The following is a 27,918-nucleotide window of genomic DNA, read 5'->3' on the forward strand; positions in this document are numbered from 1 at the left end:
CTGTAACTGCTGCCCTTTATGTTGCCATTTGTGTTGTACCTGTCCTCCTCCCAAATGGCTAATCCTTGCAACAAAGCCACTAATAACATGACTCCTACCTCCTGCTACCAGAGGCCAAGCCATTATCTTCGAGGAGAAGGGTCCTTATTGGATGTGTATTCAGTCTCTGGAGCATGGCTGTGAGGCAAATCATTTATAAAGCAGCCTACTTTGAAGCAGAAAAAATTATACTTACTCATATTCCCCCTCCTTGGCTTACTGGATCACCTTGAACCCCCTCTCTCTCCACATAACATTCATCTCCATCAGGGTAAGGCTAGCCAAGGCAGGTTGATCTGCCTCCATGGCATGTTCCCAAAATTTCACAATGCAAACATTTGATCTAAAACATGAAAAACAAAAATGAACCAAAACAATTCTAGCTTATTAAAAGTCCAAAATATTGTTTTTACCCTCTAAATCAGAAATAAGATTTTTAGTTCTCTGCTGTTAAAGCTGAGTGATAATTGCCAGGGTATCCCAGCCACTAAATATAGATGTCAGAGATTGGGTTAATTATGTACCACACTACAAAATGCTTAACCCAGTTTCTGATTCTGTTGCTGTCCTTGCCCTCATTCCCTCGACACTCCTGTTTCTACATGTGCATGCCCCTCCGCTCTCCATTCCTGGATGGATGTGCTGCCACTGCCCTTGTGCTGCTACAGTCTTTTATTGATGCCCCCTACCCACTGACACCAGTTCTCTGTGTATATGCCGCTGCCCCTTTCCTCCCTGGTCTTTTATACTGCCTCTACTACTGTGCTGCCACTGCCCTCTGTTGCTTTCCCTAATAGTAAAATGCTACGTATTAGACAAAATAACTAAGCTTCATTATAACTCAATATTTCCATTCATTAGCTTTTAGGTGTAAATAGAAATATATTTCTTTGACCAATAATTTAAAACAAAAATAACAAGCACTGGCGTTGCCAATAGGTCTCGCAGTAGGAAAGTTGGAGCTATTGGTTTTGTAAATGACAAAGCCCTTTATGTTTTTAAAATGAAAACAAAAATAAAAGGCATTGTTATTTGCAATTGTAATAGCTCCAACTTTCCTACTGCGAGACCTATTGGCAACGCCAGTGCTTGTTTTGTTGCTGCTTCCCACATTTGTGCCACTGGTTTTGAGTGAGAACTACTTGCATGTGAGAGGTGTTGCACGTGAGCAGTGAGAGGTGTTGCACGTGAGCAGTGGGGGGTGTGGCACGTGAGCAGTGAGGTGTGGCACGTGAGCAGTGAGAGGTGTTGCACGTGAGCAGTGAGAGGTGTTGCACGTGACCAGTGAGAGGTGTTGCACGTGACCAGTGAGAGGTGTTGCACGTAAGCAGTGAGAGGTGTTGCACGTAAGCAGTGGGAGGTGTTGCAAGAGAGCAGTGGGAGGTGTTGCACGAGAGCAGTGAGAGGTGTTGCACGTGAGCAGTGAGAGGTGTTGCACGTGACCAGTGAGAGGTGTTGCACGTGAGTAGTGGGAGGTGTTGCACGTGAGTAGTGGGAGGTGTTGCACGTAAGCAGTGGGAGGTGTTGCACGTAAGCAGTGGGAGGTGTTGCACGTAAGCAGTGGGAGGTGTTGCACGTGAGCAGTGTACGGTGTTACACGTGAGCAGTGTGAGGTGTTACACGTGAGCAGTGAGAGGTGTTACACGTGAGCAGTGAGAGGTGTTGCACGTGAGCAGTGAGAGGTGTTGCACGTGAGCAGTGAGAGGTGTTGCACGTGACCAGTGAGGTGTTGCACGTAAGCAGTGGGAGGTGTTGCACGAGAGCAGTGGGAGGTGTTGCACGAAAGCAGTGGGAGGTGTTGCACGTGAACAGTGAGAGGGCAGTGAGCGGTGTTACACATGAGCGGTGATACACGTGAGCAGTGAGCGGTGGTACACGTGAGCAGTGTGAGGTGTTGCACGGGAGCAGTGGGAGGTGTTGCACGGGAGCAGTGGGAGGTGTTGCATGAGAGCAGTGGGAGGTGTTGCACGAGAGCAGTGGGAGGTGTTGCACGAGAGCAGTGGGAGGTGTTGCACGTGAGCAGTGAGAGGGCAGTGAGCGGTGTTACACATGAGCGGTGTTACACGTGAGCAGTGAGAGGTGTTGCACGTGACCAGTGAGGTGTTGCACGTAAGCAGTGGGAGGTGTTGCAAGAGAGAAGTGGGAGGTGTTGCACGAGAGCAGTGGGAGGTGTTACACGTGAGCAGTGGGAGGTGTTACACGTGAGCAGTGTGAGGTGTTACTCGTGAGCAGTGTGAGGTGTTGCACGGGAGCAGTGAGAGGTGTTGCACGGGAGCAGTGAGAGGTGTTGCACGGGAGCAGTGAGAGGTGTTGCATGTAAGCAGTGGGAGGTGTTGCACGAGAGCAGTGGGAGGTGTTGCACGAGAGCAGTGGGAGGTGTTGCACGAGAGCAGTGGGAGGTGTTGCACGTGAGCAGTGAGAGGGCAGTGAGCGGTGTTACACATGAGCGGTGTTACATGTGAGCAGTGAGCGGTGTTACATGTGAGCGGTGTTACACGTGAGCAGTGAGAGGTGTTACACGTGAGAGTTGAGCAGTGAGGTGTCACACGTGAGCAGTGAGAGGTGTTGCACGTGAGCAGTGAGAGGTGTTGCACGTGAGCCGTGAGGTGAGCAGTGAGAGGTGTTGCACGTGAGCAGTGAGAGGTGTTACACATGAGAAGTGAGAGGTGAGCAGTGATAGGTGAGCAGTGAGAGGTGAACAGGGAGAGGTGAGCAGTGAGAAGGAAGCAGTGAGAAGGGAGCAGTGAGAAGGGAGCAGTGAGAAGGGAGCAGTGAGAAGGGAGCAGTGAGAAGTAAGCAGTGAGAAGGGAGCAGTGAGAAGCGTTACACATGAAGTGAGGCCGCTGGCAGGTGATCATTTAATATTCCTAACTCTGCTGGTGCAAAAGAACTATAATTTTCATTATTCGTAAAGGGTTCAAATAAGGAGTTTTGAGTAATATGGCCTGAAAATCTCACGAGTGCCAAGTTCTGTAAGCATGAATTATGTGGGATTACCAGAGCACTCCCTGCAACCCACTTTTCCTTTTACAACACAGTTGTGATCTGAAACGTCAATCAAATTAGTCCAGTTGAGGTGCACGTAACCTCCACTACCAGTATGCACGGTTAATAAAAACAAACTTTTTATCAGAACATGGTGTCTCTAATGATGTGGACTCACCTGGTAATGTGTATGCCTTCCGGATGCTTTTAATTCTGTTTGTGAAAATCCAGGTTAGTTCGGGTAATGAAAGGTCTCACTAAAGTTTCAACAAACGGGTTGCGCAGTTTAATAAAAAGACAAGTCTGAGGCATGAAAGGAGCCGAGGCATCGAGCGACCATATGGAGAGGGAGGGGGTGGTGATTAGCGAGCGAGAAGAAAAGCCAGAAACACCAGGGGGGCGGAGAAGCCGAACACTTTGAAGTTGTTCACGGCCTGGCGCCCGTGAAAAAAAAAGCAATTAGGGGGGAGGAGCAGTGAGAAGGGAGCAGTGAGAAGGGAGCAGTGATAAGCGTTACACATGAAGTGAGGCCGTTAGCGGGTGATCATTTAATATTCCTAACTCTGCTGGTGCTCGAGGTCGGAGCCTTGTCACACAAGCTGTGTCCAGAATCCCGTGTGCTTTGTTTTTCATGATTATTACTTTACCACATTAATCGTGCATGCTGTGAGTTGTGCAGGTTCACGGCTGCCAATCAATATGAATTCTGCCGTTTGGTTTCGTTGCAAAAGTGAAAGTCACCAGATGCAAAAGAACTATCATTTTCATTATTCGTAAAGGGTTACGAAAGGGAAATTTAAAGCAAAAGCAAATGGTGGGGACCTGAAGGAGGAGGGGGTGCGAGGGATGAGTGAGGATGGGGTAGCAGGGGAGGGAACACAGCCTGGGGGCATAGGGGAGGAGAAGCCGCAGAGCGCATGCTGGGCGAAGCCCTTTGATGTGCTGTCTGCGGCCGGCCATGAATGATTAGGGGAGGAGAAGCGGGAAACTAAAAGTACGGCCGGCCTGCGGCCGGCCATGAATAATTAGGGGAGGAGAATCCCTGGCCGTGAATGCGCGTGTATGTTTGCTCACGTGAACTGCAAGAAAACCGCGGGGCTGAAAGCCCTTGGTTTGAAGACGATTTTGCCGACATGAATTCTCGCTCCGCTCAATGCGCTTGCGCGCATTGATAGGTCGCGAGACCGAAAAATAAAAAATCCCACAATATGTGATTTCTAAAAGTAGAGTTTTGACCTTGTAGTTCTAGAGACATGGATTCATCTGTTCAAACTTCTGTTACCATAAATTGCGTCTTTTATATTGTATGAAATAAAGAGAGATAATGTGTGTTATGTGAATCTGATAATGAGCAGAGCTCACATTGTTATCAGTTCATTGATAGATGTTGTCACTGTTGTGTGATTTGATGTACAATTGTAAGATCACACATGTTTGATAGTGCTTCCTAAAGGAGTTTTGTTAATGAGGATGTTGAGCCAAAGTGATGTGACATTATGAATACTTAGAGAATGTTGTGAGTTTTGACAGACTTCAGTCAGCATACTTGTGTGAAAAGGTATCATTAGTGCAAAGGCTAATATTATGGATTAGCAGTGTGATAATGCAGAGGCAGTGAATTAGTTATTGAGTGTTAGACAAAGTTGGTTTGTACCAGTCTGCACTCTGCCAGGAATTCAGCGAGCCATACAGACAACAGGTTTACCTCCCAGGGCATGAGGATGGAGGTCCTGGGAGACCTATACCATTGACAGTTGCACACTCATTAATTTAAAAAATAGCAGCATATGCGACCACTAAAAGGTTTCATAAATGTGCCACCTAATTACTTTACAAGCTCAGCAAGTCCTTCATTTACCATTTCTCTCTAGAATATTATTTTTGCATTATTCCCTATCTAGTTCTAGTATGTTAGAAGGATTTCCAATGTGGCTAATGGCGCCTGTAAGAATTTGTTCTATAGGAAGAAAAAAAGGTAATGTCTTACCCATGTATTTGTAAAGACTGATGCCCAAAATAGTAGAGAACAGGATAGAAATCCTTGAGAATTCCTATCGTTCTGGGGTCAAGTACAAGTTAAGAGTGTTTGCTACCATTGAGTCAGTCCATCCTCACTGCCTCACTCTGGCGCTGCGGGTGAGTTTGGAGGGTGAGTTGCAGTTGAGCTAGCATGGGTAATCCGAAATGAGGCTAGACCACTAAGCTGTGAAGGTGGGTGTTGGTGGGCTGCAGAACGACAGATGGAGAAAACGTATGCAGAACCTTGTGTGTGTTTGGGGGGCGGGGGGATGAGAGATAATCTGCTGCCTTTGTGTTGTTTGTATTTTGTTGCTTTCAAAGGCTTAGAGAAATATTTCCCGGTTTGTGAGTGCATTCTGTATTACTTTTCATTACATTACAAATGCGGGACAATAATTACAAAAACAAAAATATTTAATGAGTTACTCATGCATCAGCCCAAGAAACCTGAGACCTCGGAATACATTGATCAAAATGATTGACGTTATTGAATTAATATATCACCTTGGGTTGCAACAAAATGTGAACTCTGAGAGGCACCCACATACAAGTGAAAGAACCCTTTGTTGCCTTTTTTCTCACATAACACATACTTAAATGCATCTTTCTTATATGCTATATGGCTAGATTTACTTGTTAAGAATAACATAGCAAGTAAGGCAAGAGTACACTCAAATTAATGAGGCTTTCATCCTGATGATAGAAGTGCTGCAATGATTCCTTAATGTGAATCAAGTTTAACACAAGATGACAGCTATATTGTGAAATAAGCTACTGTATTTTTATATTTCATTGATCTTGTGCTATGAGCTTGCTCTGAAATTTGGAGGGCTTATGCTGGATAAGACATTGTACATTGATTCAGCCCTTTCAAATAGCAATGTCTAATTAAAAAAATGTCTGACTACATTACCACGTAATTTGCTGTTGTCCTCACGACAGCAGAACAGGCCCACCTTCCTTGCCCGAAGTTCATCATGGAATTCTACGTCAAATCAAAAGAGTAACTACTGTTTCATAGATGGAAGCTTGGTGAAAGAAGCAGTAGTACGAATAGCTATACCGGGTCCTTGTTCTCCTCCTCACGGCCTGCACTCAACAGACGGCTAGCCATCCTGAACTACGCGGCACGTCGAGTAGCATTGTGGTGTCCTGACTAGGGAGAGGAGAGAACCTCTGTGTTGATCAGCCATTCGCCAGCATCTCTCGAGCCAACAAATGGATTCTTGAAAATAATTGAACACATCACTTACAAATATTCACTTGATATAATTCAGTGAAATATGAATACCTATTTAGGTATAAGGTTGTGTGTACTTCCAAACATTTATAACTGCATTTTCGAGACATATTGAAAGGATTCAATGAAACTGCTTCAAAAATGTGGTGTACTTAGTACCACCAATTACCTTTCAACTGGAGGAAATAGGGGTAGAAAAAAGAAAAAATGATGTGTAAAGGAAAACTGTTTTAAATGTGATAATAAAAGATTTCTAAAAGAAATTAAAATGGTAAAGTTTTCTATTAATAAATAAGGGTCGTCTGGGAGATATACTCTTTGTTTGATTATTCAGATTAGAATACTTCATATTAATTGGGGGGCGTGGCTTGCGCGTCGCAACGTGATGGCGGCCCGTGAGTAGCTCCGGGGCTTCGGTGGCTGTCGGGACGATTTAGATCCCCTTCTAGTGCTGCCTACCCATTCAAAAGTGGATTTTCGGAGGTCGGAAATTGCCGGGAATAAAATACGCTGCAGTCCGACATACGGAGCGCCAGGAGAGCTGTTTTTGGCTTCGTGAGGAGTTCTGAGTCTCGGAGGCTGGGAGCGGCTGCCATTTTGTGATGTGACGACGCTTGATTTCTTTCCCTCATGGGTCAGGGACGACTCTTTATCTACACAGGCACAAGTCGATTAAGGTGACTTTTTAAAGATATTTATCGCTGCCTCTGACCCAAATCACTTCTGTTTGCGATATAATCACTGCAGAGTGCTCTTGAATGTTTTTGACGTCTCTGGGATTATAAGCTGCTCCTCATTGGTTTTTTTAAGTTACGCTTTTGACCTGCGTTTCTCAACTGCCTCAGTGCTACTTCCCTCAATAATTATTTTTCTTTCCACTTGTGTTCTGCGCCTACTATATTGGCTGTGTTTTTTCTTATCTTTTTTGAAGTCCTTACTGTGATTTGTTGCTCTTTTGATATTGGGATACCCAATCTCTTTTGTTTCTTCTCTGCTACCTTATTGCAGTGGCGGGTATCTCTTATGGCTGATATCATGGGTCCCCCCTCTACTAATAAGGACTATAAAGGTGCACTTAAGAGGTTGAAGCAAACTTCTCCTACCCCAGAGTCTTCTCAGAAGGAGGCGGGCACTACTTTAGACACCATTTCGTCACGTCTTAATGCTGTTCATGATATTGCGCAATCCACTAAAACTAACACTGACTTGCTGCAGGTTGAGCTAGCGGCTATTAGGAATGATTTTAAGGCACTGTCTGTGCGTGTTTCGACTGCAGAGATACGGATTAGTGATGTAGAGGACTCTGCACGGCAGCATTCAAAACATTTTTAGCAAATGGAACGCTCAATGGCGGCGTTGAGAAGAGATCTCACGGAGCAAGAAGATCGCAACCGTAGAAGTAACCTGCGTATCTTTGGTCTGCCTGAGAAGGCGGAGAAGTTGGCTCCTTCAATGGTTGACTTTTTACACCAGTGGCTTCCCTCTACGCTGCAAATTTCCTTTCAAAGAGACTTTGAAATTGAACGGGCTCATCGAGTGCCAACGTTTAGGCCCAAGTCTTCCACGCAGCCGAGGGCGGTAATTTTTAAGCCGTTGCGTCACCAACACTCGGAACAAATTCTGGCACACATGAGGAAGATTAAGACGGTGTCTTGGGAGGGTCATCGGATTTCTATTTCGCAAGAATTTGCTAGAAATACAGTGATTCGTCTGAAAGGTTTTCTCAATTTGCAGAAGCGCCTGTCAGAAATGAATATCCCTTTTTCTTTTGCTGGTCCCTCCAGATTTCGTATTACCTTCAAGGGTCGGTCAAGAATTTTTGATAAACCTACTGAGCTCTCTACCTTTCTAGACAATCAGTCTTAAACTCAGATGGATTCCTCTTCTTCTCCTGGTACCTCAGGCACTTGATTCTAATGCTTCTGGATTGTTTTGTTACTTTTAATTCTCAAATGGCGTTGCTTCCAGTTTTTCTGGACATATGCTACTTGCTGTTTGTTAGTTTGTCTCATTTTGTGTTCTTCCGTGCTTTATATATTTCCATTTTTCAGTGATCCGTTTGTGCAGGTGATTCTTCTTTTTGCCCCTTCTTCTTTCATTGTTTGTTGCGTATATCTTCTCTTTTATTAGTAAATACGTGGCTTGGCTTTTGTCTGGTCAGTTCTTTTTCTCTCATCTATTATGTTGTTTATATTCCTTCATGCATCGTTGTTGTTGTTGACTTGATGTTTTTTCTCTTTGGAATATTTTAGGTGCTTGTTGTTTCTTCCGTCTTTTCTTAGACCATGAATATTTTGTTTCTCGTTGATTATATTTTTCCTATTTGTATATTTAGCTTTGTCTCCTCTTTTGTGTGACTTCCATGTAGATTTCGAGTATGGTCTCTACGCCTAATTGTATGTTTTGTTCTCCGCTGTTGGGAGTCTCTTTGTTGTTATTTATTTCTTGTATTTACTTATACTTTTTCTTTCTATATAGGCTCTACCGTATAGTGTTTTTTGCTTACTTATTATGTGGGATTGTTTATGAGGGTTCTTTTCTTTTCTTTTTTTCTTATACGAATAGATATATACCTTTTTTCTGTTTGGATAATGTTTTATTCATTGCTATCATTACTTCATAGTTATTTATGGTCTTCTTATTACAGTATTTAGCATGACTCTATTTTGCCTAATTCATTATGAATATTTAGTTTATTCGATATGTCTATGCTTGTCACAAATAGTAGACTGTTTTTCTCAGTAGATAGTTCTTCATTTCTTAATATTCCTTGCTCGCATTTCTTCATAATGTTTTTTATTTCATTATATAATGTCCTTCTTTTGCCTTTATCTATTCCTTGCTAGTCTTACTTCATAGGTATTTATGATGTTCTTATTACAGTATTTAGCATAACTCTATTTTGCCTAACTCATTAAGCATATTTAATTTATACGATATGTCTATGCTTGTCACAAATAGTTGTCTATTTTTCTCAGTAGATACTTCTTCACTTCTTAATGTTCCTTTTATGCCTTTGTTTACCTAACCTAGTGATGTCACGTTAGCTTTTGTCCTCCATTTTACGAGGTATTTGATATCATTGTGCATATTTTCTCTGCTTCTGTACCTTTTTGTATGTTCCCCTGGCTAATATGGGTTGGGTGGTTTTACTCTTACCATTGTTAGTTCCCAGGCGGTCCCACTCTTTGCCTCCATGTCCCTCCTGGCATAATAGTGGTCCTTTCTAGACCTCCCCTTGTGGATCTTTTTCTCTTTCTCTTTTTTCTCCTTTTTCTTCTTTCTCTCCTTCTTTTTCTTCCCTTTTCTTTTCTCTTGCTATTGTGTGCCTCTTGGATCTTCTGGTAGTGATTTACTGTTTTGTTATTGGTCGTTGATGTATTCTTTAGTTGCCATTGTGATTGTTTCATTTTAATTACTTTTGTGGTTGAACGATGCATGGTTTGAATGTGGTCTCCCTTAATGTTAAGGGATTGAATCATCCGGTCAAGAGGGCTAAAATTCTAGATTATTGTAAATCTTTATCTGCGGACTTGGTTCTGTTGCAGGAGACAAAAGTCTCCCGTACAGAGGCTCTGTGGTTGAAGAAGGACTGGGTTATGGATGTGGCTTGTTCGGAAGCCCTTGGCATGATAACACTTATATCTAGGAATTCTGGGTTATCGATTCTTTCTACTGAACAGGATTCTGAGGGCCGTTGGCTTCTATCTAAGTGCTGATGGGGTTTCGGATCTGTATGTTATGAATATTTATGCCCCGAACATTGATGACCCTGCTTTTTGGAAAAAGATTAATAAAGTGCTTGCCCACACACAACATAATGGCAATCTAATAGTTGGTGGTGATTTTAATTTGCCTTTAGACCCTATCTTGGATAGAAACTCGGCTTTTACCTTCCGTCCCTCTAGATCCCACAAGCAATTGTTGAATATGTGCTCTTCTGATAATCTTCAAGATATTTGGCGTCTTCATAATCCTACGGGTTGTGAATTTTCCTTCTTCTCCTCTCCTCATTCTAGCTTTTCTCGTATTGATTATCTCTTAGTGGATTCGTCTTTAGTGCAATCCTCGTCTTCACCGTACATTCATCCTATTCTTGTCTCGGATCATGTGGCGGTTTCGTTTTCTTTGTCAAGTTTTGCTCCTAAGAAAAAGCATTCTTCTTGGAAATTGAATACGGAAATTCTGCATGATGCTTCTCAAGTTCAGGCCATACAACCTGAAATTGAGCATTTCTTTTCGGAAAATGAAGGCTCCGTTAGCTCCCCTGTGGTCTTATGGGATGCATTTAAATGTACACTTCGGTGCCAAATCATTAAAATTATGGCGATGAGAAATTATGATATTATGAAGGAACTTAATGTTTTATGAGATAGTATTAGATAACATGAACTTCTTTTTAGACGATCTAGCGATAAACAACTGTTGCAAGCCATTAAAAACTTGAAATATTCATATAATTCTATTGTTACTAAGAGGGCACATATTGGGGTTCAGGTCCAGAAATCGAAACAGCTTCTTTTGAAAAATCGGGCTGGTAGGATTCTAGCGACCACATTAAAGTTTCAAGAGTCTAGTTCTAGGTCTTTTCAAATTTCTTCTATCACTGATGGTGCTGGTAGTAAGAAATTTAAATCTAAAGAGATTCTTGAGGTCTTTCGTGATTTTTATAATACCTTATAAACCCCCACTAATCAGTCGTCTTTTGAAGATTGTCAGGATTTCTTAAAATCTATTCCTCTTAAATCTGTATCAATGGAAGATGGGGAGAAATTGGGTACCCCGATTACACAAGATGAGATTATCCAGGCTATTAAATCCACTCGATCTGGCAGGGCCTCTGGTCCGGATGGTTTTCCCATTTTGTTCTATAAAACTTTTCTCCCTTCTATGGCTCCTTGCCTTAAGGGTGTTTTTGATTCATTTATTCAACAGAGTGCGGTCTTGGGAACGGCGGCGGATGCCACTATTGTTGTAATCCCCCTTCTGATCCTAAAAATGTTCGTCCTATATCCCTCCTCAAAATGGAAGCTAAAGTCTTTGCTAAGATTCTTGCCAAAAGGTTGGAATCTCATATTCCCTTGCTGGTTCGTCCATCTCAGACAGGTTTTGTCAAGGGTTGGCTTTCTAGAGATAATATCCGTACTTTTTCCCATAGTTCCACACTTCTGGCTGCAGCCTTAGCCTTAGTCGCCGAAAAGGTTTTTGATAAGGTCTCTTGGCCTTTTCTTCAAGCTGTTATTCGTGCATATAATCTTGGGGAATCTTTTGTTAACATGGTTATGTCCCTTTATGCCCACCCTAGGGCAAATATTAGAGTTAATGGTGATACTTCAGACTTTTTTAGTCTTCGTCAGGGTACTCGTCAGGGGTGTCCGCTATCCCCGCTCTTGTTTCTATTAGCTATTGATCCGCTCCTAAGATTAATTGATCTCTATCCGGTCCTTAAAGGTTTTAATTTGGTTCGCATTGCCTGAAAACAGAGGCAAATGCGGATGATGTCCTTATTTTTTCTGATGATATTGTTTCGGCTATCCCTGCAATTACGGATACTATTGCTATTTTTTCTAAAGTCTCTGGGTATACTCTTAACAGAGATAAGACAGAGATGTTTCCTCTCAACGCGTATTGCTTCCCATCACATATGGGATCAGCGGGTTTGGCAATCAAAACACCTCAAATATTTGGGGGTCTGGTTCTGCAGTACTCTTTATGATACGGTGGCTTATAATGAGGCTCAGACTCTAATTAAAGTACGGCGTCTTTTAGATACTTGGTCCCCTAAACATATTTCTTGGTGGGGTCGGATACAAACTCTAAAAATGATGATCACCCCTGTCATCAACTTTGTTTCTTCAATGCTCCCGGTGAAGTTGTCTTCCTCCTTTTTTCGGGAGATTGATTCTATTACTTCTAAATTTCTCTTGAGTGATAAAAGGGCCAGAATCGCATATAAGTCTTTACGGAAGCCTTACGATATGGGTGGATGTAATTTCCCAGACTGGGAGAAATACCAAGTGGCTTTTTTAGCCTCTCAGGGAGCCTTGTGGTTTTCTTCACTTCCTGGTCACACTCCTTCTTGGATGTTCATTGAACAACATCTTTCTTTTCCTCTACCAGTCTCTTCCTTTTTAACCACGTCTACACTAGCTATTCCGTTTTCTCCTACTATCATATTAGATACTATTGCTGTGTCAGAGCTGTTGACAAGAAAGTGGTTACCCCGATTCACAAATCAAGATGGTCTTCCTTGTGGCATAACCCTAGAATAAAGTTTATTATTTATCCTCCACTAATACAATACTGGGCTTCCAAGGGGGTTACGTTAGTTCGTCATTTATACAACGTCAATAATGATCCGCTACCCTTCTCCTCCTTAGCTCACCAGTTCTCTCTCTCGAACTTAGATTTTTACACCTTCCTAAAAATTAAAGTTGCTCTCGCCAAGGTTCATTTGGTGCCCACCTCTCCCACTATTGCATTATTTTCTTTGTGGCTCAAGGCTGGTCATACTGCTTCACGAATTTATTAATTTTTGCTATCAACTTCCTCTAGCTCAGGTACTGTTGCACAGCAGAAGTGGATACATCACTTTGATAAGGAAATTATTTACCATATCTCTCCGGAAACATGGCAGCTGATTGGTAAGCTCTCTCTTCGTGATAAAATTGCTCCTTCTTTGTTTCAATCTAAATTCTTTTCTGTTAATCTTCTTCATTGGACTCCTGTGCGATTGCATATTCTACACTTAAAAGATGATGAACTTTGTTGGAGTTGTGGCATGGCTGCTGGGGATTTTCCGCATATGTTTTTCCACTGCTCGCTTTTGCAACCCTTTTGGGATCTTATACATAAACATCTTATGTTAATCTTTCAAATCAATTTCCAGCTTTCCTGGCCCATGATTTTGTTGGGGCAATTGGCTTCCCGTGATCCTTTATCGTTGGATGCTGTAGATATGCAGTTATTGGATCTGTTGTTGACTGTTGCCGTTAAGGTTATTCTTATGGAGTGGAAGTCTTTCTCTTCTGTAGCATATCATACATGGTGGGCACGGGTCTCCTTCTTTACGAAGTGTGCACACTTCTGTTGATGTGGCTCATCTCTCCCCCGCTATTTCTAGTAATGTATGGAGAGCTTTAGACATCTATATGGATTTGGCCTCAAAGTGTTTGGTTGACCAGTATCCCTTTATGTCGTCTGATTGTTGTTTGTCCTTGTTGTGTCCATGTACCGCCACAGTAGATCCTTTCCTTTCCTCTCTTTCTTCTTCTTCTTGTTCATCTCTTTCTCCTTCTTTCTAGTTCTTGTTTCATTCTCTTCTCTCTATATTTCTTTCCTTTATGATAATGAAAGCTTTGAAGGTCTGTACGGTTCATTAATGTGATTCTGTTATTTTTATTCCGTATTTAATCTGAATATTAATTGAGATGTTCTATTTATTATTTGAGCGATTACTATAATGAACTTCTGTATTTCTTTTCTTTCCCTACATCAATTGTATCATTATGTATTGTATTTTAATTATTTTTACCCTTTTAAAACTTTAATAAACTTATTGAACTAAAAAAAATAATACTTCATATTAATAACTTGCAAAATTAACATCCTGGACCAGATATCCATAGATCAGTGTGCATGTGGAGTCTGCCAGTTGTACATGTGCACTATGTTAGTTACCAAATGTCAGTGCTGCATGGCTATGATTATAATAAACGAGGAAAGGATGAAAAGAGCATGCAATGAGGGGCAAGGATTGGATGGGGATGGAGAGTGAATATTCCCAGCATCCAGCAGAACTGATTTCTCTATGGATTTTAATATTTGAGCGATTTATCCACCTTGAATATGATTTCCTTTAACCAGAATACTTAACACTAATGCTGTTCCTTATGTACTCTTTAATGTTTTCAATGTAGGAAGCATTGATGTTTCATTATTTCTTCAATAAACTTACTTTCGAACTTTAAAAAAAAAAAGAATATGATTTCCTTTCCATAGGCGCAAAATAACAAAAAGATAAGAAACATAGATCTCCTGATCACCATTTGAGCATTAAAGCTCTGGAGTAATCCTGCCGGTGTGTTATGCATTGGCTTTCAGGTCACACATGGTCATGGAAGGAAATCCCGTTCACGTCATCAGGCATGCCGCTCCTTCCCAGCTCACCCAAGAGAATAATATTTACACACACGGGCCTACATTTATTAATTCATAAATGTATTAAATATAGAGCTCCTTGACTCGTCGGCCTATACATGAATTTATTTACCTTTCCTACTTTGAGGTGGAATTTTTATCCCACTGCTCATATATATTTTAATAGCGGTGGAGTATGGAATGTGAAAAGCAGCCAGTGGACAGACACGTGCCTGTTCTGAGGATTCCCGCACGGCACTGCACTGGAGGTATAGCAGGAAAAATCAATTTCAACTTTGTAGACGATGGATGCTTTAGAATGTACTCCTGCGACAAGCCTTTTTACACCTCGGAATGCAAAATCTGCAGTGGACAAGGTGCATGTGAATAACACAAACATAGGACAATTGACACGTGTTATCGAGTTATACTTGCACAAATACTTTTTGTGAATTATAATATGCGTAAAATGTAAATTTCTCCGGGTCTCCACTGGGGCAGTTTGCCCTAATTGTGCATGAATCTTGCATGCATATGTCCATCCATCCATCTTTGTGTCTGTTTAATCGTAACCTTGTTCCCCAACATAGTCCTGCACGTGGGCTTTCTTACAGCATCTGTGCTGTGTGTGTGGAACTCTACGTGTTAGCATTTGTGCTTTGTGTGTTTGTGAGGTTTTATATATTACACTGGATGTCTACATGAAAGCTATTTGGTGTGCATAGGTGACTTATGTCTGGTAGTCTGTATGCATAGGTACTATTGAGTCTGTGCCTTTAGGAAGGTGAGCATATTGAGCTTTATGGTTGATTTTCTGTAAGTACTATTGTCTACGCGTGAGACTGTGTATGCACTGGTGACCACAGCTGTGCCACTGGGAGTCGGTGCATGTGCAGTTCGTTTTTGTATGCGTTATGCAAAAGACAACCATAATGAATTTGAAAATTCTTGGTAATATTTTAGCTCATTTTTGAAGCATTGACTCTTATAACATAAAAGACAATACAAATCAAATATACTCGGTCATATTTTGGTATCGAAAAGGCAATGTAACTACCAAATATCTGTTAACTGTAACACGTTCTACAAGTTATATGTTCGACGCAGCTATTTGCTGCAGATCGGCACGTCACTTTGTAACATTAGCCTTTTTCTTACAGATGTAATTGGTGTCATCATTACCCACCTCCCATGGGTGGCATTTGTCTACCTAAAAAAATATAAAGGCGTGCTTTGTTTCAAACGTGTTCACAAATATCTCTGCAGTGGGAGCTCAGCCCACTCAGCTATTTTATCACAAAGCTCTCGCATTATCATATTGGAAACAGCCACCTTACTGAAAGAAACCTCAGGGAAAAGATAAGCACTGCACAATCTAGCAGTCTCACCCACCTGCACATTATATAAGTCTGAAATCAGTTCCCTTCCAAGCATGTTTGTTGTTTGCTAGCAAGTATGTGGCAAAATTGAAGGGTATTAGCCAGGGTTGTGCGAAATGTAAACTCGGTGGAGTAGTCCCACGTTTCCAATGCAATGACATTGTGAAAACGCACAGTTTGTGCTGCTCTCCTGCGGGTTTAGCTTGATAGTGTTCTTAAAATATTATTGTGGGATTATTGTGTCTAAAAAGCTTTTGATATGTTTGACTCATTGGAAAACCTATACAGTACTATTTTTTCTCAACACGTTTTTAAAGCATGAACATGGTGATCTTTACAAAAATCCTGAATCCTGCGTAAAAATGATGTATCATTACAACCCCCTACAATTAACTCTCTCTCTCTCTCTCTCTCTCTCTCTCTCTCTCTCTCTCTCCATGACTTGTATTCTTTATAAGGTAAGTCTGTGGATATCTTCTATCAAACACTGGTTTCTCCTCCATTCAAAAATCCAAATGTCTGTTTTCATCTCTTAATCATCAATTTACACTTCTTCCACTGCACAGTTGACCGTGTTCAGTGGTGTTAGGTGATGTCTTGCTTACTTTCATCCCTCACAGCTGACATGTATTTGATCCATGTTTCTTTTTGCTGTGGTATCTTGTCTTATATCATATCCAATACTCTTTGTTCTGTTACTAGAACTAATATTTCTTCTTTGGATCGAATTTTTCTGCCTCTTCGGCTAGTCTCTTTCCTGACATCATTGACTAATCAATCCATTCATTCTTCCCTTCTTATTTAACTACTATCGCCGATGCTTCTCTTTCCTCTGGGTTTCATCCAACTTCGTACATATCATCTAATGTTGTTCCTCTGTTGAACAAGTGACTGCTATATCCCACTGACCCATCAAATTCTATCCTTTCTTACATTTTCCACCTGCCTCTAAAATTTTGTAACATGTTGTACACACCCATACATCACTTTATCAATCGCATAGCTTACTATTGCAGAGACAATTTAGATTTCAGGATGTGGGGGGCATGTGACCCCCCTCCTCATTATGCTATTGCTTCAAATGCCTAGCACCATATTTATTGGGGAGCGGGCACCAAACCCACCTCCCTGGGCCGGATTTGGCCTTGGGGGACCCATATACAGGTAACCAGGCACTTTATAAATTTCTTTAATATTATTATTATTATATCCTGGTGCCCAGCAAAGTGCAGAAGGTGTAGAGGGTACACAACCCCCTAAACAACCCAGGGACCCCATCTCTTGGGATCCATCACCTATAAAATGGGGAGGAGGCACACAGCCTCGTTGGACTGATACCGCCCCGGGGCCCCCACCCCTGGGGCTCAGCCAATGTCCAAAGAGGGAAAAGGGCCCTTACCTAGGCCTATTTCAGTCCCGGTGTCCCCATTCTCTGTGGCCAATCTTTTCTAAAAAAGAGGGGAAGGGTATGCAGCCCTGGGGACCCCACTCCACCAGGGCCCAGCAGATATCTAAAGAGGGAGGGTGGCCTCGCAGACTGGCTCGATGCACACATTTTGGCCCCAGGGAACACATCTACCAGGGCCCAGCCAGCAAAGGGTGGGTGCTACCCACCATACTATGGTTGTGAGCTGGGAGAAGCTTCAAAGCCCCTCTTTAAAGAATTTGAAGAGCTATCCTATTCAGGGTGGGCCCTCTGACACTTTTTTTCCTTTGTGCATAATGAAAATAAAAACCAAAAGTCAAATTCATGCACAGGGTCAATACTCCCTATGCATTAGGGCCATTGATGTTAGCAGACATAGCCTCCAATTTTTGGAGTGTGTTTCTGCAAAACAAAAAACAATGCTGACTGGTCACTATGGCATGCTCTTGATTGCATTGCACTGCCAAGGGCAACTTTGGCAAAATGATAACTGCTCCACTTGGTGTAATCCGTACTCCTGCTTTTCACCCACTCACTCACTCACTCACTCACTCACTCACTCACTCACTCACTCACTCACTCACTCACTCACTCACTCACTCACTCACTCATTCACTCACTCACAGTCTTTACATTCATCTCAATACTTGCAATAACCTTGATGTCTCCCTATTCTTTCTCAATTTCTCATTCATATTCATTGCCTTATCACTAAATGTGTTGTCCAATTGGCACCCCTTCTCTGCTTCCTCATATGTCCCTTAACACTCCATCTGTTTTTTCTAAAATTGCTAAATGAACTCAACAAATATATGCCTTTCTTTCTCATGAAATGTTAATGTTTGCTGTTTTTCACACCTAAATAATTTATGACACAATATAGTTAGTATTGATAAATCTTTTTGTACATTACTTCGTAGAAAAGAACTATATGTTAAAATAAAAAAATTAATGTCTTTATTTTGCTTATATTGCACACATCACAAACCTCAATTACGTTGTGGCACAGAGGTATTTATTTTGTATACCTAGCTATGATATTACATTTGATTAGTGCTATACTGTTCAGATTTCGTTACAATGAGAGGTCTGCGTTGATGAGGCACATGCACTGTAATAGTGTGTAACAGCTAGGTTCTTTTGCTTTAATTTTAGCCCTGACGAAGTCATGCATATGACAAAACACGTGTTGGCTAAACCCAAAAGACTTATTGAGGCATCCGGACCCCACAGAAATTGGTACAGCAGGATTGCCGCCCTCGTCATATGTCGGGACAGAGGCACTGTTGTCCCCTTTGATTTCCTAGCCAGAAAAGGTAGAAAAGCATGAAATGACAGACATCAATTGAGGCAGTGGGTTAGCTAAATCTGAGATGGTAAGTAAAATGTCATACTCATAAATGACAATTCGAGGGCCGAGCTAGGGTCGATATACATACTATATGGGCGGTTTGTCATATGGCTGCCACTAGCAGATCCAGGGCAAGCAAGAACAGTAGGGGCGATAGGGGGCAGACCTGGTGTGTACTCTTCAGCACAGCAAAGGAGTCAGGCAGGAATCTACTGCGGTTAACCTGTGCACCTGAGCTGGTTTAGAGCCATTTAACCTTTGCAATACAACCGTTTTCCAGGTCAAATCTGTGGAGGGAGCAGAAAATGTACAAACAGTCTAGCCTGCTGAATCCCTTTTCAGCATCTAATGAAAGCACAACTCTCGTCCAGCGCCTCCCAGGAGAGCCACAGGACATAGGCTAATATATGTAGATGATTACGGGACGATGTGGCCAGTATAAAACAAACCTGGGAGTTATGGATGAGAGAGGCGATCACTTTTTTAAGGCAGGTGACCAGAAATCCTGCCAGTATCTTAACATCCACATTGAGCAGGAAGATCAGGTGATAATTGCCACACAAGAGGGGGTCTTTACCAGCCTTGGGCAGCATTATGATGAAAGACCTAATGGCGAAGGTGGCGAGGTGGCCCACCTTCTTATCTTCCTTGTAGGTGCCATAAAGGTGCCATCCCTCTGTTTTTGTCCATTTGTAGAATTTGTTGCTGAGACATGGGAGGTAGAGATATTTGACAACAACACTCTTTGGCTTCCTCAGAATACAGTGGTTTGGCACTAGTCAGATCAGTGGAGGTCGCAAACATGACTGCAATGTCTTTTCGTTCCATTAGGACATTGCCAGAGGCATCTATAATGGTTGGGGTGGGCATCACTGCTTCTTGTTGATGCCAGTCGTATGCCTGCCTTTTTGCCCTGCTCATAATGTCAGGCTTTGAAGACATACAACATGCAGTTCGCTTAGGTGGTAACGAGGGAATTAAGCTCCATTTTGGCCAGCTCCAACTGTCCCCATGAGAGTTCAGATGAGGTGGTGATATAGGACCGGGTCATAAGTTGCATGTCCCGTTCGAGAGACACCTATCTGTCGGCCCTACATTTGCTGTGTTTTGCAGCAGCCCAGGATTGTGGCCTTCTCTGCTGCCTACAGTATCTGGGCCAAGCCCACAGATCCAATGTTATCAGAGAGATAAGTAGAAAAGTGTTCACGCAAGTGCACATTTTCCAAGGGCATTTTATAGCATGATATGTTGAAGTACCGTGGATTTCTGCGGGGGTCCCTGAGTTTCCAGTCTTGGAGTAGGCAGATTGGGGAATAGTCAAAGAAAGACATCTCCAGGAAATCACTGGGTGGCACTTTGGACATGGTTTCATGGGTAATGAGGAAATAGTCAATGCGTGCCCGGGGAGTGATACGTATATTCTCTGTCTTCCAGTTGGAGGTGACATCATATGTCAGTGAGGCCATGGTCTTCCCTTATGTCCATCAATACTTCTCTATCTATAAAGTGGCCTATGTCAGCAGATCCTGCCCAGTCAAGCACCGTGCAAAAATAACAGTTGATGGACAGAATGCAGAACAATGTCATACATTCACCCCATTACAGAGATCTGGGCTTAAATCCATCGTTTTTTTGCTCACCAAACCACCCCAGTTCAGACATGGCCATATGGGAAGACATGGCTCTACAGTTCGGGCTGGACTGTTCCCATGAGGCACAGGGTCAGACTGATTTGCATATGGGCATGTCTGAACTGGGGTGGTGGAGTAAGCTAAAGAATGGTGATGGATTAAACCCAGATCAGTTGACTGGGGGTGAGTGTTTGATTTGCCCAAACGCTCTGTCCATCATCCCCCTTTGGTATCAGTCAAGCACCATGTCAGGTGCCAGGATCCAGTCTCCCGTTAGGATTATTCAAATGGCCTTTAATTCCGTCAAGACCCTGTTGAGCCGTAGAAGGAAAGCTTCCTGTGACCTGTTCAGAGTGTAAACAGAGCTCACACTAAAGAGAGTCATATTCACCTTACATTTTGGAAGAACATATTTCCCTCTTTGCCAATCTAGGAATGCAGCACCAAGCAGGGGAGGTATTTCGGAATTAAGATAGCCATCCCACATTTCCTCGAGCTCCCAGAGTATGACATCTGATTGAGTGTGGGGTACAATTGAACAGGACTCAACACCCCTAGTCCCTTTTGAATTAGGAGGTTCCATCAGGGAAGAGGTGTGTCTCATGGAGGAGGGTGATGTCCACCCATTTGGAAGTGAGGTAGGAAAGTTTCTTTTTGTTGTTTGACATAATAGGTCAACCTGTTGACATTGAGGGGGACATTAACAGGCAAGTTAATGAGGAAGCGATTAGTGATGTAGGCGGGTCACATTGAAAGTTACCGCCTTCTGTGAGATAGGCTCTGGAAATAAGAAGAAGGTAGGCTGCAGTCACACTGGCCAAAAAGCGATGCAGTTGTGAATGCATGACATTACAATGCATACATTTACAAAGCATGCACTTACAACACAGTTTTTACATCGTAACATCCATGCAACGCATTCCATTACATCGCATACTATCTTTACAACGCATACCATTACAACGCATACCATTACATTGCATTTAAGGTAAATATTGGATAGTATAGGGGTAAAAATTACTATTCTAATTCCAGGGGGTGCAGTAGGGTAAGTGTTGGATAGTGTAGAGGTACTATGCGTTGTAATGGTGTATGTTGTAATGGTATGCGTTGTAAAGCCTGCGTTGTAGTGTCATGCGATGTAGTGTCATGCGTTGTAATGGTAAGCATTGTAATGCCTGCATTGTAGTGACATGCGTTGTAAGGGATGTTACGATGTAATGACTGTGTTGTAAGTGTAGTGCGATGTAATGACTGCGTTGTAAAGGTTGTTTCCCTTAGCTGTTGGTTGGGAGGGGACTGGGCCACAGATTGGGTCTAGGGATGAGCGCAGAAGGGGAGGTAGGAAGGGGTGGGAGTTGTGTGATAGAAAGATTGCTCTGGGGCAGATCTAGTACTGGAGGGGTATGCTGTGCTCCTGAATTAGGGTGGCATCTGCTGGTCCTTTGTCAATATGTGGGGGAACAGATGGAGATAAGGGAGACTTGGGGATGAGAGCACACCCAAGTGGCTCAAGGAGCAATGGAGATAGAACAAACTTCAGTTGGAAGGTCTGAGCCTCAGATAGAGAGTCCCACGCCATGTGGGGGAGGTGAAAGGTATAGGGCTGGGCACATGCAGCATGGGCGCCTTGTTTATGAGAAGTGCCTGGAAAGGCGGGGGTCCTGGAGCACCAGCATTGGGGGCGGGGTGAAACCCAGAGGGGCTATTCCCTAGAGGGTAATTGCTTAAGATTCGCCCGGTGTGCTGCCCTCAGTAGCGAAGCACCTTACAATAGAGTATGGTGGGGTTGCGTGGACATCGCTTTATGGGTCAGGCTGGGGGGCAACAGGGTAGTGAGGCAGTATCTCCCATGTACATCAATGCTTGGGGGTTATAGTAGGGAAAAAACACAACAATCAGCATCTTCATATAGGAAAATCCATTCCCCAAAACACAGCACATAGGTGAAACCCAGTCTGCTGGCACAAACGAAAGGTTGGAAATACTCAGGTGGCTTCCCCCTTTGCCATCAGAGGCTGTACAGGAAGACTGGTGCTGAGCCTTGTATCGCTTTCAGGAGTGACCTATATTTGTCTCTGATAGTGTCCTACGCATGTTCTGCAACATGTCTGATAGCTGGATCTCATTCAAACTGTTTGCGAAAGGTTCAGTTTGTGACATGGCCGGTGCAGTGGGGGAGCACCTTGCCCCCCACCTGGCTGCATTGTCCTCACTTAATTAAGGTGGTGGGGCCAGGTCCATCCCACTGTCCTTTAAACTGTTCAGGTAACGGACCAGGTGCTCTGTATTGGTATAGTCCTTTGATTTGCCATCTATTGTTAAGACACTTGGTTGCAGGTTCAGAAAGTCCATATTTAATGCCCTATTTATGCAGCTGGGCTGCGGTGCTTGGATTGCTTTTCACTTGGTTTTGTTCTCCTTCAAGAAATACACAGCTATCTGGATCTAGTGGCCTTCAAGGCCATGGGGGCAATGCCTTCTTACCGCAGTAAGGACCTGGTGGGTCTGTTCATGCTGGAGGAAGCATGGAATGATCGCTCAGTGCCGTGCATTGGTATCCCATGCTTGTTGACATGAGCAGATCCAAGGAGGCCTCTGAAATCCAAGTTGTGGGGTTAAGGAAATGTGCAATATTTGGAACAGCTAGTGCCTCAAGAGTCCCTGGAAGTCAGTGCCCTGTTCCATCTTCTCTGGAACCCCACAGAACCTGACATTGTGTCTGCAAACTGTCTTCCAAGTGCACCACTTTTTTTGTTTCAGGTACCCAATGTCCGAGCCCCAAGAGTCTGAAGAGTTAAGACTTGACTCCAAGTAGGTTGTGCAGTGTTTAAGGTGATTGAGCCACAAGTTAAAGGATCTCTGGTCCACTCTTAGAGTCTTCCCTTCTATAGTCAAGACCGGTATCTTCAAACCCATGGAACTCAGCCCGCGTCCACAGTGGTGATCTCCTTCAATATGCGATCCATGGATGCTTCTGCAAACGGGCAATTCTGTGAAGAGGACTTGGAGTGTGGCTCTTTTCCGCTGGCTATCCAGGCAGGTGGTGTGGCTGCCCTGTTCTGGTTAGGAAGGGGGCCAATGCATTGTCCACCAGTGGAGGCCACTGGCCTGCCAGATGGTCAGAAGAAACATAGACACCAAAGGCAAGGAGCTGAGAGTGTCCTTCATCGCCCCTTCACAAAAGCCCTTCGAAGAGGTTGGGTCAGGAGTGTATTGTAAAATTATAGGCCGCAATCCCAGCCAGCCTCCTGCACCACACCACAAGGAAGAACTGTGGCCATTGATGGAAAAAAGGTGGGTCATCCAAGGTCCCCTTCATAGGAATCCTTGATGCAGTATGTAGCTGGGATTAGACCCTGTAATCTGGTGTGTAGTGAGGAGATAAGGGGGGCTCCCCAAAAGGAGCAGCACGGAGTAGCAAAGTCACATGCTGCGATCTGGGTCCCTGGGACTCCCTTTATGGGGAAAATGCAGGTAAAACCGCGGGGCAGTGGCTACCAAGAAGAAGGATTGTGAGGGGTGCCATCTACACCAGAATGCCCTGTGTAGATGGCAGGTAATGTTAGATGGCTGTGAGAGGCCGCCTGGTGCCATTGATTCTGCTGGCGTAAAGGTTTCGATGAGGCCAGGATTTAGCCAGAAAGAAGGGCCTCAGGCCACAGGCCGCTGTCCAGGTCCTCGCCACTAAACCCTCACTATGAGGAGCACGATAGCAGGGCTATCAGGGGAGGTCCGCTGTGGAGTAGAGAGCCAGAGGGCCGCCTGGTATGTGGTGCAGGTCGATGGTGGCATGTGTGGGTCAAATCAAGGCCATAGAGCTTTGCGAGTGTGATGGTGGGAGGGCCCGCAACATCCAGGTTCAGTCTCCCTACCAGTGCAGGGGTCTGAGGGAACAATCTGGACTGTTGAAGCGCTTCCGCTGACGGGGAAGAGTCACCTCGGAGTCCATGGCAGACTGCTCCTACTGCAGGTGCCATCTTATGGGTGTAGGGTGCTCTTAGAGAGCGTTCAGCTGAACACCCGCAGTAGTGGCGGGAGTGTCAGTACTCAGCCCCTCAGTCCAGTGCTCCCATCCACAAAATAGAGGGTGCTGTTGGTACTGCGAAGATGAACAAAATGGCCAGTTTCCCCCTCCAGTGAGCTGAGCTCTTGAAAGAGGCATATATCACTGCAGGGAGCCAGACTCCGTCCCTCCAGACTGTTCTACATTTTCAAGTGCAATCAGGTCTGGATATTAAATGGGACAGACCCTCTAATCGAGTACCTGCTGTCCGTTTGTGGTGTTGCAGCTTTCTCTTCGTTGGACCCTCCAACTCCTCGCGGGACCCGCTCCGCGGGTCCCGCATCGCTGTTTGGCCTCAGAAGAACTTCGGGGGAATTTGTGCAGTATCTAAGGGCGCTGGTAAGACTTGCAGGGCTGCGAGCAGTGTGGTCAGGGACTCCATATCCCAGGAGTCTCTGATAGCCCGGCAGCAAACACCTGGGCCGCTCTCCCTGCAAGCCCCACCCCTTCACCTACGGACTTAAAAGCCCTTGCTTCCACCGCCTCTCTGGGACCCTCTAATCGAGTACCTGCTGTCCGTTTGTGGTGTTGCAGCTTTCTCTTCGTTGGACCCTCCAACTCCTCGCCGGACCCGCTCCGCGGGTCCCGCATCGCTGTTTGGCCTCAGAAGAACTTTGGGGGAATTTGTGCAGTATCTAAGGGCGCTGGTAAGACTTGCAGGGCTGCGAGGAGTGTGGTCAGGGACTCCATATCCCTGGAGTCCCTGATAGCCCGGCAGCAAACACCTGGGCCGCTCTCCCTGCAAGCCCCGCCCCTTCACCTACGGACTTAAAAGCCCTTGCTTCCACCGCCTCTCTGGGACCCTCTAAACGAGTACCTGCTGTCCGTTTGTGGTGTTGCAGCTTTCTCTTCGTTGGACCCTCCAACTCCTCGCCGGACCCGCTCCGCGGGTCCCGCATCGCTGTTTGGCCTCAGAAGAACTTCGTGGGAATTTGTGCAGTATCTAAGGGCGCTGGTAAGACTTGCAGGGCTGCGAGCAGTGTGGTCAGGGACTCCATATCCCAGGAGTCCCTGATAGCCCGGCAGCAAACACCTGGGCCGCTCTCCCTGCAAGCCCCGCCCCTTCACCAATAACACTTTCTATATACCAACGCTTGCTCTACCGCTGCGCGGGAGTGCGCGGGAGCGACCGGGACAAAGTTCCTCCTTCTGTAGTTGGGCCAGGGGTTAACGTATGTTCCACAGTGGGTAAAGCTAATGCACCTACCCAACCAACCAACAACCAGATGGTGTCAAACAAACCTTTAGTAGGGTTAGGGGTTAATGTATGTTCCTTAGCGGGTAAAGTTACAGCACCTACCCAACCTACTAACAACCAGTTGCTACTAAACAAACCTGTACCCCGCCCTGTTTCTACAGTTCCCAAACCGATCCCACCACCCTTGATAAAGCCACCACATAGGAAACCCCCAGTGAACCTTACTCCAGACTCTTTCCCCTACGTAGCCGTTCTCATAAATGTTCCACCTCTATCTGTAGGACAGAGAGAAACCTTCCAGATGCTTAAAAGTAAGATCATGCACTGGTTAAGGGAGAATCGTCCTCTTCCTGGAGACGTCGATGGGTTAATCCTAGGGGTTAGGAGAATAGATTGGATAGGGTACACAACTAAAAGTCTGGGAGGGGATTGTATTGTGGTTAACTTTCAAGATCCAAGGGTGGCTGGATGGATAACTAGACAGGGATGGGGCACAAACAAGGGAGGTATTGGAATTGTTGATCTCACCTTTTTTTACCCCCGCCCAACTAGTGTATTGACTAGCCTGCTTAATGAACCCATAAATCATCCCACCCTACCTTTGCCAATTATTCCTACATCAGCTCCACCTCCACTGTTCCAAAACTATACTACATGTATGAATTATAACCCTCCTGTCGGATGGCAGGATCAGAGTTGGGGTTGTTGACAAACTGTGCACGATTCGTGCAGTAGTATCGGAGGGTGTACCAACGAATCTATAGGGAGCTGTGATGATTATGATGATATTGCGGGTATAAACACAACTGTTGAGAAAACTGGAAATGGGAGTTTCACTGTGGCGGGAGGCGATGGGATAGCAAATACAAATGCTAGTGTTGGGGAATTATCCATACCAACAGCAAACGCCATCGGTTGTGTGAAGGTCGCCAATACTGTTGAAAACCCAATGGCTCCCCAACCATGCTCCAAAACTAGCAATTCCGGTGGGATCGAGCTCAGCTCTGGTATGTTTTTATCCTGGAATGTTGCTGTGTTGGGTAGTAAGCTAGTCTCCCAATCTTGGGTAGAATTCATCAATGGGTTTGATGTATGTTGTTTCCAAGAAACTTGGGCTTGTGAACCCGTCTTTCTCTGTGGCTATTTAAACTTTTTTATACCAGCCACCAAAGGTGGAAGAGGTCGACCAATGGGAGGTCTTACTGTCTGGATAAGGCAGAATTTGGGCATCTCTATTAAAATGCTGGATTTGGGAATTAGCGATCTGCAACTGCTAAGAATCTCATCAGAAAAGGGGGTTTTAATGGACTTGTATAATGTTTACGCAAGAGGGAGTAACTCAGCTAACTCTTCCACTCTAGAGGCACTGTCTGCTGCCTTAGAAACCAAGTCGCAAGATAGCAGGGTAATAGTAGCTGGGGATCTTAATAGGACTTTTGAACCCCTTGACTGTACTAATGACCCCCTAGGGAAGGAGGAGGATAATCTTTGGGGAGTACCACCTTTAACTCTAAATCCCATCACAAGGTGGACAAAGGATATCCTGTTATTAAATGCTATTTGTATGGAGCACGGTTTAAGAGCCCTGAATGGGAGAACCCCAGGGGACAAAGAGGGTAGTTGTACATTTGATAACGGCAACAGTAGGAGCAGAATCGATTACGTAATATGTAGTCTCCAGCTGTGGCAGGGGGTTATTGATATGGCAATTAATCCTAGAATTGAAAGTGATCACAACCCCCTTTGTGTGACCCATAGGTGGTGGAATGTTGGACCTGAAAACTTGCATTTAAGGAATGACCAGATCCCAGTTATGACTAACGATGGACGTAGGCTAAAATGGCCAAGGGTACTGGCAAATAATGAAACAATGACCTACATTAACCTTGTGGTGGATAATGCAATTTCTGCCATGGAGGTGGTAGATTCCACAACCCCAGGGGCTAGGGACATCACTGATATCCATAATAAGCTATTTTCCCTCCTAAAACCATGTTTTCTGACCAAGACGAAAAAAGGGAGGAAAAACCCGGATGTTGGTAGATGGTACAATTGCCAGTGTAGATCCGCACGATTGGAATTGGGCCAAGCCATTAGAATTAGGGACAATGTTGCAATTAGAGTGGCAAGGAAAGCGTATAAATTAGCCATTTCTCGGGCAAAGAGGAAATGGGACGAAGATCATTGGGCTGAGTTGAAAGGGGCTTCTAGTAGCAGGGATTCCAGGCTCTTTTGGAAAATCATCAAGTGGGGTAGAGGGGGTAGCCCCGCAAGACCTGATAACAACGTAGCCGAAGAAGCCTGGGTTGAGTACTTCAGACCACAATATGCTGAAGTTATGCAACCCGGGGTAGGGGAGGGCATACTGCCAGTCTTTGCAGCTGACAATTTGTTCACCCACAAAGAAGTTGAGAATGCTATTAGTTCGGTAAAATGCGGGAGAGC

The sequence above is a fragment of the Lissotriton vulgaris genome, chromosome 4_1 (genome assembly GCF_964263255.1).
Source record: "Lissotriton vulgaris chromosome 4_1, aLisVul1.2, whole genome shotgun sequence".
Classification (NCBI taxonomy): Eukaryota; Metazoa; Chordata; class Amphibia; order Caudata; family Salamandridae; genus Lissotriton; species Lissotriton vulgaris.